Source organism: Tachypleus tridentatus, chromosome 2 (assembly GCF_004210375.1).
Source record: "Tachypleus tridentatus isolate NWPU-2018 chromosome 2, ASM421037v1, whole genome shotgun sequence".
NCBI classification, from domain to species: domain Eukaryota; kingdom Metazoa; phylum Arthropoda; class Merostomata; order Xiphosura; family Limulidae; genus Tachypleus; species Tachypleus tridentatus.
In genome coordinates, this window is record NC_134826.1 from 23,752,349 (window position 1) to 23,765,224 (window position 12,876).

The following is a 12,876-nucleotide window of genomic DNA, read 5'->3' on the forward strand; positions in this document are numbered from 1 at the left end:
CAATTAAAGAACATTTTACAGACTGGAATGTGTGTTCAAATTTGTTTTTCATTCAAAGTACGTTTCAGCTTTAACTCATGCAGAAACAAATGTGACTATCTCGCACCGAATATTCTTAATACATTTTGTATGACATAAGACTGAAAACCGTAAACCATTATTTTGTTCTGAGGTTGGCGTCAGTTCTTAACCTTCAAAATTTATACAGGGTTAATGAATACGCTTTCCTTGCTTATAATGCGACTGGGAAACTCCTCTATTTTGCATCTGATTTTATTATTAAGTCAGCACTTTTTATACTCTAAAATACTGTTCTTGGCTACTTAAAACAGCATCTTTGAAACATGTGAATCAATTTAACTATTATCTATGTTTCCAATGCGGCCTGGTACAAGTTTCACGAGACTTGTTAAAATAGCAGATGTATTGCACGTGCAAGATGGAATATGGCTGATTTCTTGAAGTTGTTTATGAGAGCTGAAAGTATTCTTAGGTTTACATTTATTTCATTAACAAGTCAAACTTGACAGTGGTTGTAGACTAGTGAAGCGTAATGACCAATTTGTACAGTTTTGGCCAAAATGTTTGCATATCGTGTAATAAATAAGATCATTATTATTAAGATGAGATACAAATAGACTTCTATATTGCATTAAACATCGACCTATGTAATTTATATAATGAGATAGATTCTATTGACATCATGAACTATTTATTAATTAAAACAGAAACAGCTTTATTAGACACCTGTAGAAAGATGTGTAATTCGGCATTGCACCTATCACAAGATATCCTTAGTAAAACATATTAAATGACAAAATATAACATCAAAGTATTGTACATGGCATCTGCATTGGTTTGGTTTGTTTTGAGTTTCGCGCAAAGCTACAGGAGGGCTATATGCACTAGCCGCCCCTAATTTAGCAGTGTAAGATTAGCAAGAAGGCAGCTAGTCCTCACCACCCACCACCAACTCTTGGCTACTCTTTCACCAACGAATGGTGGGATTGATCGTGACATTATAACGCCCCCACGGCTGAAAGGGCGAGTATGTTTGGTGTGAAACGGATTCGAACCCACGAACTTCGGATTACGAGTCGAGTGCCTTAACCACCTGGCCATGCTAGGCCTAGTATCTGTAATCTTATATCAGTTCATCTTAAACATTTGTTATCTGGTCGGTGTTCTTTGTATTCTATTAACCTCTGCAAGATGACATGGCATGCTCTCAGTAAGTTTATTGATGTAATACTCTGTTACTATAAAACGTTGCAACTCAGATACAGTAGCTGGTTTAGAGTCGTAGTTACCAATTTTTAGGCTAGTTCAGCCCACCAGTTCTCAGTGGAATTATAATCTGAAACGTTTGCTGAAAATGGCAATTTTCTAAAGTCCTTGTGGTGCAGATAATCCTGTATGGTACATGTACTGTGGGCTCTGGTATTGTCAACGTACAACACAAAGTTGTTGCAAAACCTTGTTCTAGTATCATCTTCATGTGATGTCTGAAGGAGGTGCCATTGACGTTTTCCTCGGGATATGAAGATCCGTATTTTCACCATTATGAATAGCTGTCCATATATGTACTGCACCACCTTCTGTGTGATCCCTGTGGGAAAGACAGTTTCCCTCATCTCTTTTCCAGGTAAACGACGAATTTCTCCAAATCCTAACAACCTGCTTTAATGAGCCGGAAACAGAATTAATCTGAATCAGATCATGACATGTTGCCACAGTGGCAAATGTAAGTTTGCATGCAGTTGAGCCCAAGTAAAACAGTGATTTCTGGTTAATATCGGTTCGCCAATAGCCTTCCTTGCAAAATAACCTTGTATTGTCAGTCTCCTACTCACTGTTCTTCTGGCTAACCTTGATATGAGTGGGTTCATGCAATTCCTGACGTAAGGCGTTACAAGACGTCTTTCAAAATTGATGTGTTAACCTGGTCAACACGCTCATATTGGACAGTAGATTTACGGCATCTACCAGTAGACTTTCCTGGAACAACGTTTTCTGTAATTCGATGACGTTTCACGATTCTGGGTACAGTACACTGGGGATATCCTACTGTTCAGAAAATGTTTCTCTGTTTCTTATCGTTTCTGGACAGTCAAAGAATTTGACGCTCTATGACTGCTGACACGTGACGAGACACGACTTTTGCACCAAGTAAAGAGAAACTGTTTGAACAAAGCTTTGATCTGTGTGTCAGTTTTGAACGAATAAATGCTCAAAACAACTTATACAGACTAGAAAACAAGTCGCACACGAGTGTTCTATCATACGCCACCTTTTAATACTTGTGCATTCACTAAATAACTACTCTATGCACATGGACAAAAGTGTCAGTAGAAATCAGTATGCAAACATTTTGGCCAAGACTGTAACTTGTATTTCTCCCAGACTATCCAGTCTGTTCATGGTAAAGGAAATGTATCAATACCACAATATGCAACTTTGTTGTCTCTACTTCTTCTTACCATGGGTTCTAGGGATGAATATAAAGGTTTATGCTACCCATCATTCAACATTCAATCAAATCCACCATTAGCTGATTATATAATACTCTAAGTATACTCAATATCTATTTTAATGCATGTGGATCAGTTTTGTGCTTGATGTATTATTGTTATTCTCGCATGATGTCCATTTTATTTAAAAAAAAACAAAAAAAAAACGTTATAAGTAATCCGTTGACTTCCCATCTGTGTGTTGACCTTAGGAACCAAATGTGTATATTACTAAGAATATAGAGGGTACTAAGTATATAATAGTTGCTGCCTGATGCAGTTTTATCCAGTCATTCATTGAAGTTGATTATAACACTAAAACCTGGCGTCGTTACCCATGATGGGTAGAGAACAGACAGCTTACTGTATAATTTTATGCTTTAATATAAACAAATCTTTATATATATATATATATATTTTTTTACTTTTTATAATTTAACACCCTAGTTGTATTTGTGTTATATATGGTGCTTTAATACCTAAATTTAAAATGCAAACATATATATCAATCATACTGTCTTTGATTCTAACATTTTGGTAATTTAGAATGTGTTCCCTGACGTCTCACAATTCAAGGTTAAGGTCGTCTGTACTTTAAATTCTTAATCGCTTTAGTGTTGACCTACCGAAGGTAAGCAAAATGGCTGTGTAGCTTAGCGTTTCCTGGTGGATAGAGCATTCAAAATTTTTCGCTGTGCATATTTGTCCTTTAAACTGTTAGGGCGTTATCAAGTGTCAATCATTCCAATTATTCATTGGTAAAGAACAGACGAAAACTTGGCGATGGGTGGTGTTGACTAATTATCTTCCTTCTAGTCAATCATTCCAAAATATGGACAGCTTGCACAGACAACTCTTGAGCAGCTCTGTGTGAAATTCATTAAATAAAATATAACTCATTACGATCAAGTTATTTTTAATTATTCCACCAATCGTTGGTTTGATGTTGGACATATTTTCCTCCGCTCTTAACTGGTAAACGACATGCTCTATCAAAAAGTTTAAAAGGAATCCAGTTTGTTTTTTCTCTCTCTTTTTTTTGTTTTGGGACATATAATTATCACGAACCACGAAAAGTTGCAATTACCCGAAGTATAATCTATAAATAACATCTTAATGCAACAACGGTACCCATTACAGTTAGTTACATAGTTTTATAGCCCCCTCTCGGGAAGTACTTTTCTACAATTCGAAGTAGAAACCTCCCCGACAGTTTGAGCCACTTCAGACTTGCAAACAAACTGCGAAGCGATCGTAACGCCCTCATATTCGCCGGATATTAAGCACTAGCGTTATCCAATCGATTTAAATGTTTCATTTCCTTCGGAACCAGTCCGTGATTTAAATAAAACACAAAGCACGCAGTATTGATCATTCTGTATCTTACGCCTTCGTTGAGTTATTTTTATAATAATACTTTATTAAAGCGTCACCTTGTGTTCAACTTGACACAAATACTTCATATGTTGGTTTTCCTTTTTTTTTCTTTTTTTCTTTTACAAATTTTAGCACGTGGAAGATCCTAATGTGTTTAAGTTAAACTGTTTATAGTGAAATTTATTAGAGATTGGAAACCAAAATGGTACTGCCACAAAATAACCGAATTTAGTAATGCATTAATTTATTTCAACCGAAACACCATACTGACGGGAAATAAAAACAATCCCAGTTTATACCTTTCTAAAGTAGTATTTAAAATGCTTGAATAATATTTTAAGAAAAAAAAACGGAAGGGGGAGCTCCATATTTTAACTTATGGAATTCATTAATCTGGTTCTACGAAAAACTGAAATATATTTTGTGCTGTCTGTTTCTTTTTTCTTGAATTTCGGCCAAAGCTACACGAGAGCTATCTGCGCTAGCCGTCCCTAGTTTAGCAGTGTAAGACTAAAGGGAAGGCACCTAGTCATCACTTCCCACCGCCAAATCTTGGGCGACTCTTTTACCAACGAATAGTGGGGCTGAACGTCAAATTATAACGCCCCAATGGCTGAAAGGGCGAGCATATTTGGTGTGACGAGGAATCGAACCCGCGACCCTCGGATTGCGAGTCGAGTATCTCAACCTGGCCATCCCGGACCTAATTTTGTGCTGTAAAAACCCCGAAACCGAAATATCAAATAACATTTTGTACCATCTGTGTAAACATTTGCCAAAACGGTTCACACTAACGTATGTATTATTTTTTATCTTAACACTAGTTTAAAGACAGAATATGTTTGTTATATTTCTACGTTGTTTGTACCTAACAGACCCAAATATCCAGTAGACACATTTTTGTAGATGGTTTAAGATATTTTACAGCGTCAAGATGATGTACTTTATTCAAAATATTTCATTGTGTTTAACGAACTACAGAACATTTGTGTTGTATTTTACAGCATATGTGTTGTTAAGGCCATGTTTTGTATCCACAATATTTCAACGTGTTTAAAGAGCTAAAAAAGATTTATAGTGCCTTTGTGTTATATTTTAGTTATAGTGCCTTTGTGTTATATTTTATTTATAGTGCCTTTGTGTTATATTTTATTTATAGTGCCTTTGTGTTATATTTTATTTATAGTGCCTTTGTGTTATATTTTATTTATAGTGTCTTTGTGTTATATTTTATTTATAGTGTCTTTGTGTTATATTTTATTTATAGTGCCTTTGTGTTATATTTTATTTATAGTGTCTTTGTGTTATATTTTATTTATATGCCTTTGTGTTATATTTTATTTATAGTGCCTTTGTGTTATATTTTATTTATAGTGCCTTTGTGTTATATTTTATTTATAGTGTCTTTGTGTTATATTTTATTTATAGTACCTTTGTGTTATATTTTATTTATAGTGCCTTTGTGTTATATTTTCACATCATTTGTAAAGTCGCGCGTTTTGTCCAAAATATTTAAAGAACTAGTAAAGAACTATAGATTACTTTTCATTTGAACATTTGGTGGTATTCCCCCTAGTACAACTTAAGTTATACATCATAACGAAGAAGAAATTCCAGGAGGCACGTAAAATGGTTCTCTCATAATAAACAGATAACAAATTTTTTCCTGTGACTTTTATTAACATTTCGAAATCTTTCATATATAAGAAATCAAACTACTTTGGATGGTGCCATTTTATAACTCAAAATACGTCACCCACAAGAGTTAAGAATAATCGGTTTTTCTGCTATTAGACCCCACAATTTTGTAAATGCAAAGTGCTCGTGGAGTGTTTAGATTTATAAGGTGGTCAGGCAGAGATTTAAGTGAATTATGTGAAGTATATACACGTGGTATGCATTAATTAACTTAGTAAATGAACACGATTCTGAATTCGTGCGTAATATGCATCTACTGAATTTTTGTAATAGTGAAGAAGTGAGAACGTGTAGACTTAAACTCTACTAATAGTGAAGTAAAGGGCTTCAAAGTTTGACCCATATTCCTGTTCACAAAAAATGTCTAGGTTAAGGCATTCAATATCAAGCATGTAGTCACATTCATAAGAACTTATGGATTATGTAATTCAATGTGAAGCATGTAATCACATTCATAAGAACTTATAGATTATGTAATTCAATGTCAAGCATGTAATGTTATTCACAAGAATGTATGGGTTATGGAAGCCAAGGCCTGTTAAACTTGTTTGTTTGTTTTTTTAATTTCGCGCAAAGCTACTCGAGAGCTATCTGTGCTACCCGTCCCTAATTTAGCAGTGTAAGACAAGAGGGAAGGCAACTAGTCATCACCACCCACCGCCAACTCTTGGGCTACTCTTTTACCAACGAATAGTGGAATTGACCGTAACATTAAAACGCTCCCACGGCTGAAAGGGCAAGCATGTTTGGCGCGACGGGGATGCGAACCCGCGACTCTCAGATTACAAATCGCACGCCTTAACACGCTTGGCCATGCTGGGCCAAGCCTGTTAAGCATGTAATCTTATAAATAAGAACTTGTAGGTAACTCGAAGGTGGACACATGAAAATTATAAAGTAAAAACACTTGTACTGTACATTTCAAATACCTGATTATATCTGAATAAAGAAGTATTCATTTACTAAGTCATGAAGGAGTTATACCTCCTATAATTGTTCATTACGACATCCACATCAGTGCAGATTTCTGAGAATCGTAACAGGCTGGTTAGAAGTTTGAGAATATCTTTATCCATTGATTTATGTAGTACAAAAACAAATAACTGAATTAAAAGCCATAACTGTTAACTTGATATTTTTAAAAATAGATTTGCAAACGATACGTAACTATTAAAATAGTGATATAGCAAATCGTATACGAAACTGATGTTGTTAATGTTGTCTGTTCAAGCAGGTTCCATCACTGATGATGATTCTGAAGTTTTCTGATGCTTCATTTTTCACTCTGATTAAATAACAACTCTCTGTTGGTGGAAAAGGTTTAAGGATATTATTGATCGATCAGTTGTGTCGCTGGTGACATAGAAATACTAATAATTAGTGAAGTCGCATAATAAAATAAGATATATATTATTAAATAATTTACAATAAGATAATTATAACCACTTCAAAGTAAGTTTTGAGAAAGGAGTTTCTGTACTTTATAACCTGGTTACATCAGAGCCTCATAGTGGTAGGAATTGTGAACAAGCAACTTAATGTGTCGTACAGTTTTGCTGTGTTTTAGATAAATAGTACAGGTATAATTGTTCGTCAACCTTTAGGGTCCTCAATGATCTTGTGATGAGCTAACGGTATTGAATACAAATTAATTTTCAAATGTGTATTGTGAATTAGTGCAAAATATTTGTTTTTTTACGATTACTTGCGCAATGTTAAGGGAATGTTATTATTACTTCTTAACTTAGTTTCGTATGGATGTGTTATATCTGTATAAATAATTCTTGTTTTTACTTTAGTGACATATTTAACAGACCAGGTTATATCTTACTTTGTAGTTATTGTTTACGCCATTGTTCTAAAACAAAAGTAAACGTTTCGTGCACCAAGTATACAGAATATTTTAAGTTTCTGCAGGTAGATTGAACGGAAGCAGGATAGGTTATACCACAACTATACGGCACCCTAAACCTCACAAACCCGATTGTCCAATACGACCTGTAATGCCGACCTATGAATCGTTCAACTACAACTTTGGTAAATACATAGCGTTGGCATTCTCCAAATACATAACATCAGCCAGTTCCTTTTTCAAAGATTCTTTTGACTTTAAATATATTCTTAATCAACTAAATCATGAAACCTTAATGACCAGTTTTGATGTAATCTCCCTTTTCACAGAAGTCCCAACAACTGAAGTCTGCAAGATAGCTTTAGAACTTTATATCCAAGATCCCAACCCATTGATACACATTCCCAGCAAACAGTTAGCAACCCTTATAGAATTCATTACCACCAAAACTAACTTTATGTTCAATAACCAAAACTACCTATAAATAAATGGCCTAAGTATGAAGAATCCCGTGTCACCAGTTCTAGCCAACATTTTTATGATACAGACTGAATCTCAAGCGATCAATTCAACCTTACACCCACCTTTATACTGGTACAGGTATGTTGACGATACAATTGCTGGATTCATATCTACAGAACAAACACTTAGTTTTATAACCATGTTGACTCCATACATCCCAATATTGTGAACACGAATAAACTAACCAAATAGCATTTCTTAACCTCAAGATCACTAGAAATGATACACAATTCAAAACAGAAATATACAGAAAAATCACCCATACTGGACTATACGTTCCCTGGGACTCAGCACATGAAACAAAACAAAATCTCAACACATTAAGACACCAAATAAACACAAACACAAAACTATGTTTACCCGATAAAACTAATAATGAAATCAACAAAATAAAACCACACTTCATCAACATCAACAAATTTTCTTCAAATCGCCGTGGAAAAAATTATACGCACACACCTAGACAAACAAGAAACAAACAACAACAAACAAACAATGATAAATTCAATGAAACAACAAACAACAAAACCTTACAGCATATGTCACCAATAAAATAACCAATGTTTGGAGAAACACAACATTCCAGTAAACACTAAGTTTATTCAAAAACTAGATACAAAACTAAAGTTCATGCTACAGCTGTATGTAAAAACTACACTGACAAACACAACACCAACATAATTTATAAAATACAATATAACAACCGCCAAGACTTTTATATTAGAGAAACGAGTAAAAAAATGGAAATCAGATTAAAAAAACACACACACAAAACACTTTTCCACATTTTTGAACACTGCAAATCAAATAAACACAACATAACCATGGAAGACACCAACATACTAACTAGGGAAACAAATATAAACGAACATAAAACCAGAGAAGCCCTACTTATACAAGAAATAAAATTCGAATTAAAGCAATATAAGTTTGTTTGTTTTTCGTGCAAAGCTACACGAGGGCTATCTCTGCTAGCCGTCCCTAATTTAGCAGTGTAAGGCAAATAGGAAGGCAGCTAGTCATCACCATCTATCGCCAACTCTTGGGCTACTCTTTTACCAACGAATAGTAGGATTGATAGCGATGTTATAACGCCCTCATGGCTGAAAGGGCGAGCATGTTTGGTGCGACCGGGATTCGAACCCGCGACCCTCGGATTACGAGTCGAACTCCTTAACCCATCTGGTCATGCCGGGCTTTAAAGGTACATAAAGAAATACCTTTATACCGATATTAATTAATAATAATATTTAATTGCAACGCCCCCTACAATTTCGTACCCGTTTACACTCTCGTCCACAAGACATCTGCTTAGCAACGGTCAGTTGCAAATCGCTCTTTGACCTAAGAAGGTCAAAACGTTGTTCTGTACTTTATTGTAATGAAAGTTTTAATGCCCATACCAGCATTCTTTAGAATACAGAATAAATTATAAAGTTCTGAGCTTCAACACTAAAATAAGAGATTCTGTTTTCTGAGGTTGACGTATTCATCGAATTACAAAGATAATATTTTTTTCAGCAGGTGTGGATTTATTTTAGGAGAAAGTTGCGTTTTTTATGGTGAGAAGAATATTTCACCATAAAAAACTAAATATTTCATTACCAAAACACAAAGGAATATAGGATTTATTTGTTTGTAGCCAAGTACAAAGATACACAAGGGGCTACCTGTGTTTTGCCCACAGCTAGCATCGAAACGAAGTTTTCTAGCGTCGTAAATCTGCAGACATATCCACGAGCCACTGGGGAGCGAAAGATGTGTGTGTTTTTCTTATAGAAAAGCCACATTGGGCTATCTGCTGAGTTCACCGAAAGGAACCAAACCTTTGGTTTTAGCGTTGTAAATTCGTAGACTTATCGCTGTACTAGCGGGGGACAGGCAAAAAATAACAGTAAGTGATTGTAGGTTTTAAACCTACACGAGGTTTATTTGTATAAAGTGTCATCTTTTCTCTAATCTAACTTTCGGAAAAATGAAAACAAACACTTTTAAAATAATATTATCATCTCTAATTTGAAATACTTCTGTTGCGGAGAATTACGTAGTAAAGAACATTTCTGTTTGGAAACTAAAACCAACCATTAATGAATATTTCTGAAACTGGGCGTGAAGTCAGTTTAAAAGTTGTCCTATATTATAAAAAAAATTACTTGGTTAAAAATATGTGGTTTAATAATCTTTCTTTAGTAGAAACTGATAAATTCAATTACTAAATAATTGTTATAAGCTGTTTTTAATGTTTATTTAGATGTTTGTTCGAGAGTGTTGGAGGTCGTTATGATAGGCCTAATAAAACCTGAAATTAAAAACGAATTGACTTCAGAGTTTTGTAAGTTCAATGATTCAGTGACGAACAAAAAGCTAGTTAAGGAGAGAGTTAAAAAGATAGTGGAGAAAATAGACAGTTGTTTCTATTAGAGTGAATCAGTCACACTGTGTTTTATTTTCAGACATAGTGTGTTTCAGCTGTGAAACACAACCAAGTTTATTTTCACATTAGTATGGAGCAGTTAGCTTCGTTTGTAAATGCTTACAAGTACTACAATGTTTAAGTTTTCAGAAACGTTAAAAAAGAAAAGAAACTAAAATAATATTGATACGCGTGATTCACGTTGAATTATTTTCACCATTTAATTTGAAATAGTCCTCAAATGAGATGAATAAATTACAACAATGATGTCAGAAGTGGGATTATTTTAGTGAAAATAAAATAAAATTTTAATCGAACATTAGCTGTGGATATGGCGACCACGAGGTCAATTTGTCAGAAGTGGTATTATCTTAGTAAAAATAAAACAAAACTTTGACTGGACATAAGGAAGCAGAATATTTCCATTCATAATAAAGTAGTAGAAAAGTTTTATTTATAATAAGGTAGTAAAAGAGCTATATTTATAATAAGGTGACAGAACATTTCTATTAGAGTAGAAGAGTAAACAGGTAAAATAAACCAAATATTAAGAAGCCACATATAGTAAAGCCTTAACAACAATAACTGAATTTACGATATACATTATCAAAACTTGAATGATAGGAGTCACTGTTCACTACCATCATGTGAAGCCCAAAAGATGTCGCCACCAACTATAATCCTTTAAAAATATAAAATAAAGAATTGGCTGAATATAATATTACATGTAAGGGAAAATGTTAAAAAATAGACGTATTTTCCTCAGACATATCGATTCTTTATTGGTATTCATTTACTGCAAGGTGTGTTTGTTTGTGTTTCTTTATAGCAATGACCAGGCATGGCCAGGTGGTTAAAGCGCTCGACTTGTAAAGGGTCGCCCTTTCAGCTGTGGGGGTGTTATAATATTACAGTCAATTCCACTATTCATTGGTTAAAGAGTAGCCCAAGAATTGGCTGTGGGTGGTGATGACTAGCTGCCTTTCCTCTAGGACAATGAGTGTATTTTTCTGTGGAATATTGTATTTAGCCCATATTGATCAGAACATCTATACGTGAACTAATATGTAACGTATTGACAGAACCAAATTTAAACTTCAGCTTAAAACAGCGTTACTCAAACTTTTGTCATCCAAAGCCCATCCACTTTTTATTAAAAATGAGTTTGTCTGTTTGTTTTGAATTTCGCACAAAGCTACTCGAGGGCTATCTGTGCTAGCCGTTCCTAATTTAGCAGTGTAAGGGAAGGCAGCTAGTCATCACCACCCACCGCCAACTCTTGGGCTACTCTTTTACCAACGAATAGTGGGATTGACCGTCACACTATAACGCCCCCACGGCTGGATGAGCGAGCATGTTTGGCGCGACGGGGATGCGAACCCACGACCCTCAGATTACGAGTCGCACGCCTTAACACGCTTGGCCGTGATGGACCTCAAAGCTATACAATGGGCTATCTGTGCCGTGCCTATCATGGGTATTGGAACTTGTTATAAGCCTTCAGGCTTACTGCTGTACCACTGTGGTTCTAATAGTAGTAAAAATATCTTTGATTGGCCCAAATTAATATATTTTCGAGCAGGTGATCTTATGCGTGGGATGGAAAAATCTACAAACACTAGCTTAAATGTTATACTAAATGTGGTTCCGGTGTGACCAATATTGGTCATGAGTTATTCAGGGAGATTGAAGTATTTCTATAGCACAAGATTTCATGAACATTTCCTTAACGTGATTTCAGCACAAAGGACAGTTGATGTACTTGAGAATGAAGACTGTTAGGCAACAATTATCATTCAGCATGATGGTGCCTTGATGCCATTTACGTAATGCATTAATCTTGTATCTAAAAGTGGTATAATGTAAGAGAGATGTCCGTGCTATCAGATGTCTGTGGCTAGATAGAAGATAAAGGCTGTGTGTCTGTTTCAGTATCTAAGGTAATAGCCAGCAGTTACATTTTTTTTTACCAGTTTTCTACTTAATTGGACCAAACACTAACGGGCAGAATGTTGAAAGTTTACATAGCAACAATACCAATGGTTAGCACATCTGAGAACTTATGAGGTACTAGTTCCAATGAATCCTGGAAGCATGGTACGTTCACAAGTGCAAGGGAGGCATAATCCACATTTGATAAACTGATCAGTACACTTAAGCCTATTAGAATTTCACCTAACAGGGATAAGAAGTACTAGTTGTGGATAACCTACAAACCTACGTGTCCAGCTGAGCTTTAAAGCATTCAGACACCATGAAATTACACTTCTTTCTGTCCTGAATCTTCATTACCTATGATGGAATCACTGATCCTTTTTCGATTATCTTGTCTGTAACTGGATTTACAAAAAAAGCTTCATATACGTTCACCTTTGCTTGTTTGACTATCCATATTCTGTATTCTCGCACAGAAAGTGGCATGGCATTATATGAAATTAGGAATACCCTGATAAACCAAACATTTTGGGAATCTTATGGCCTGACTTTAATTAATGTTAAATCTG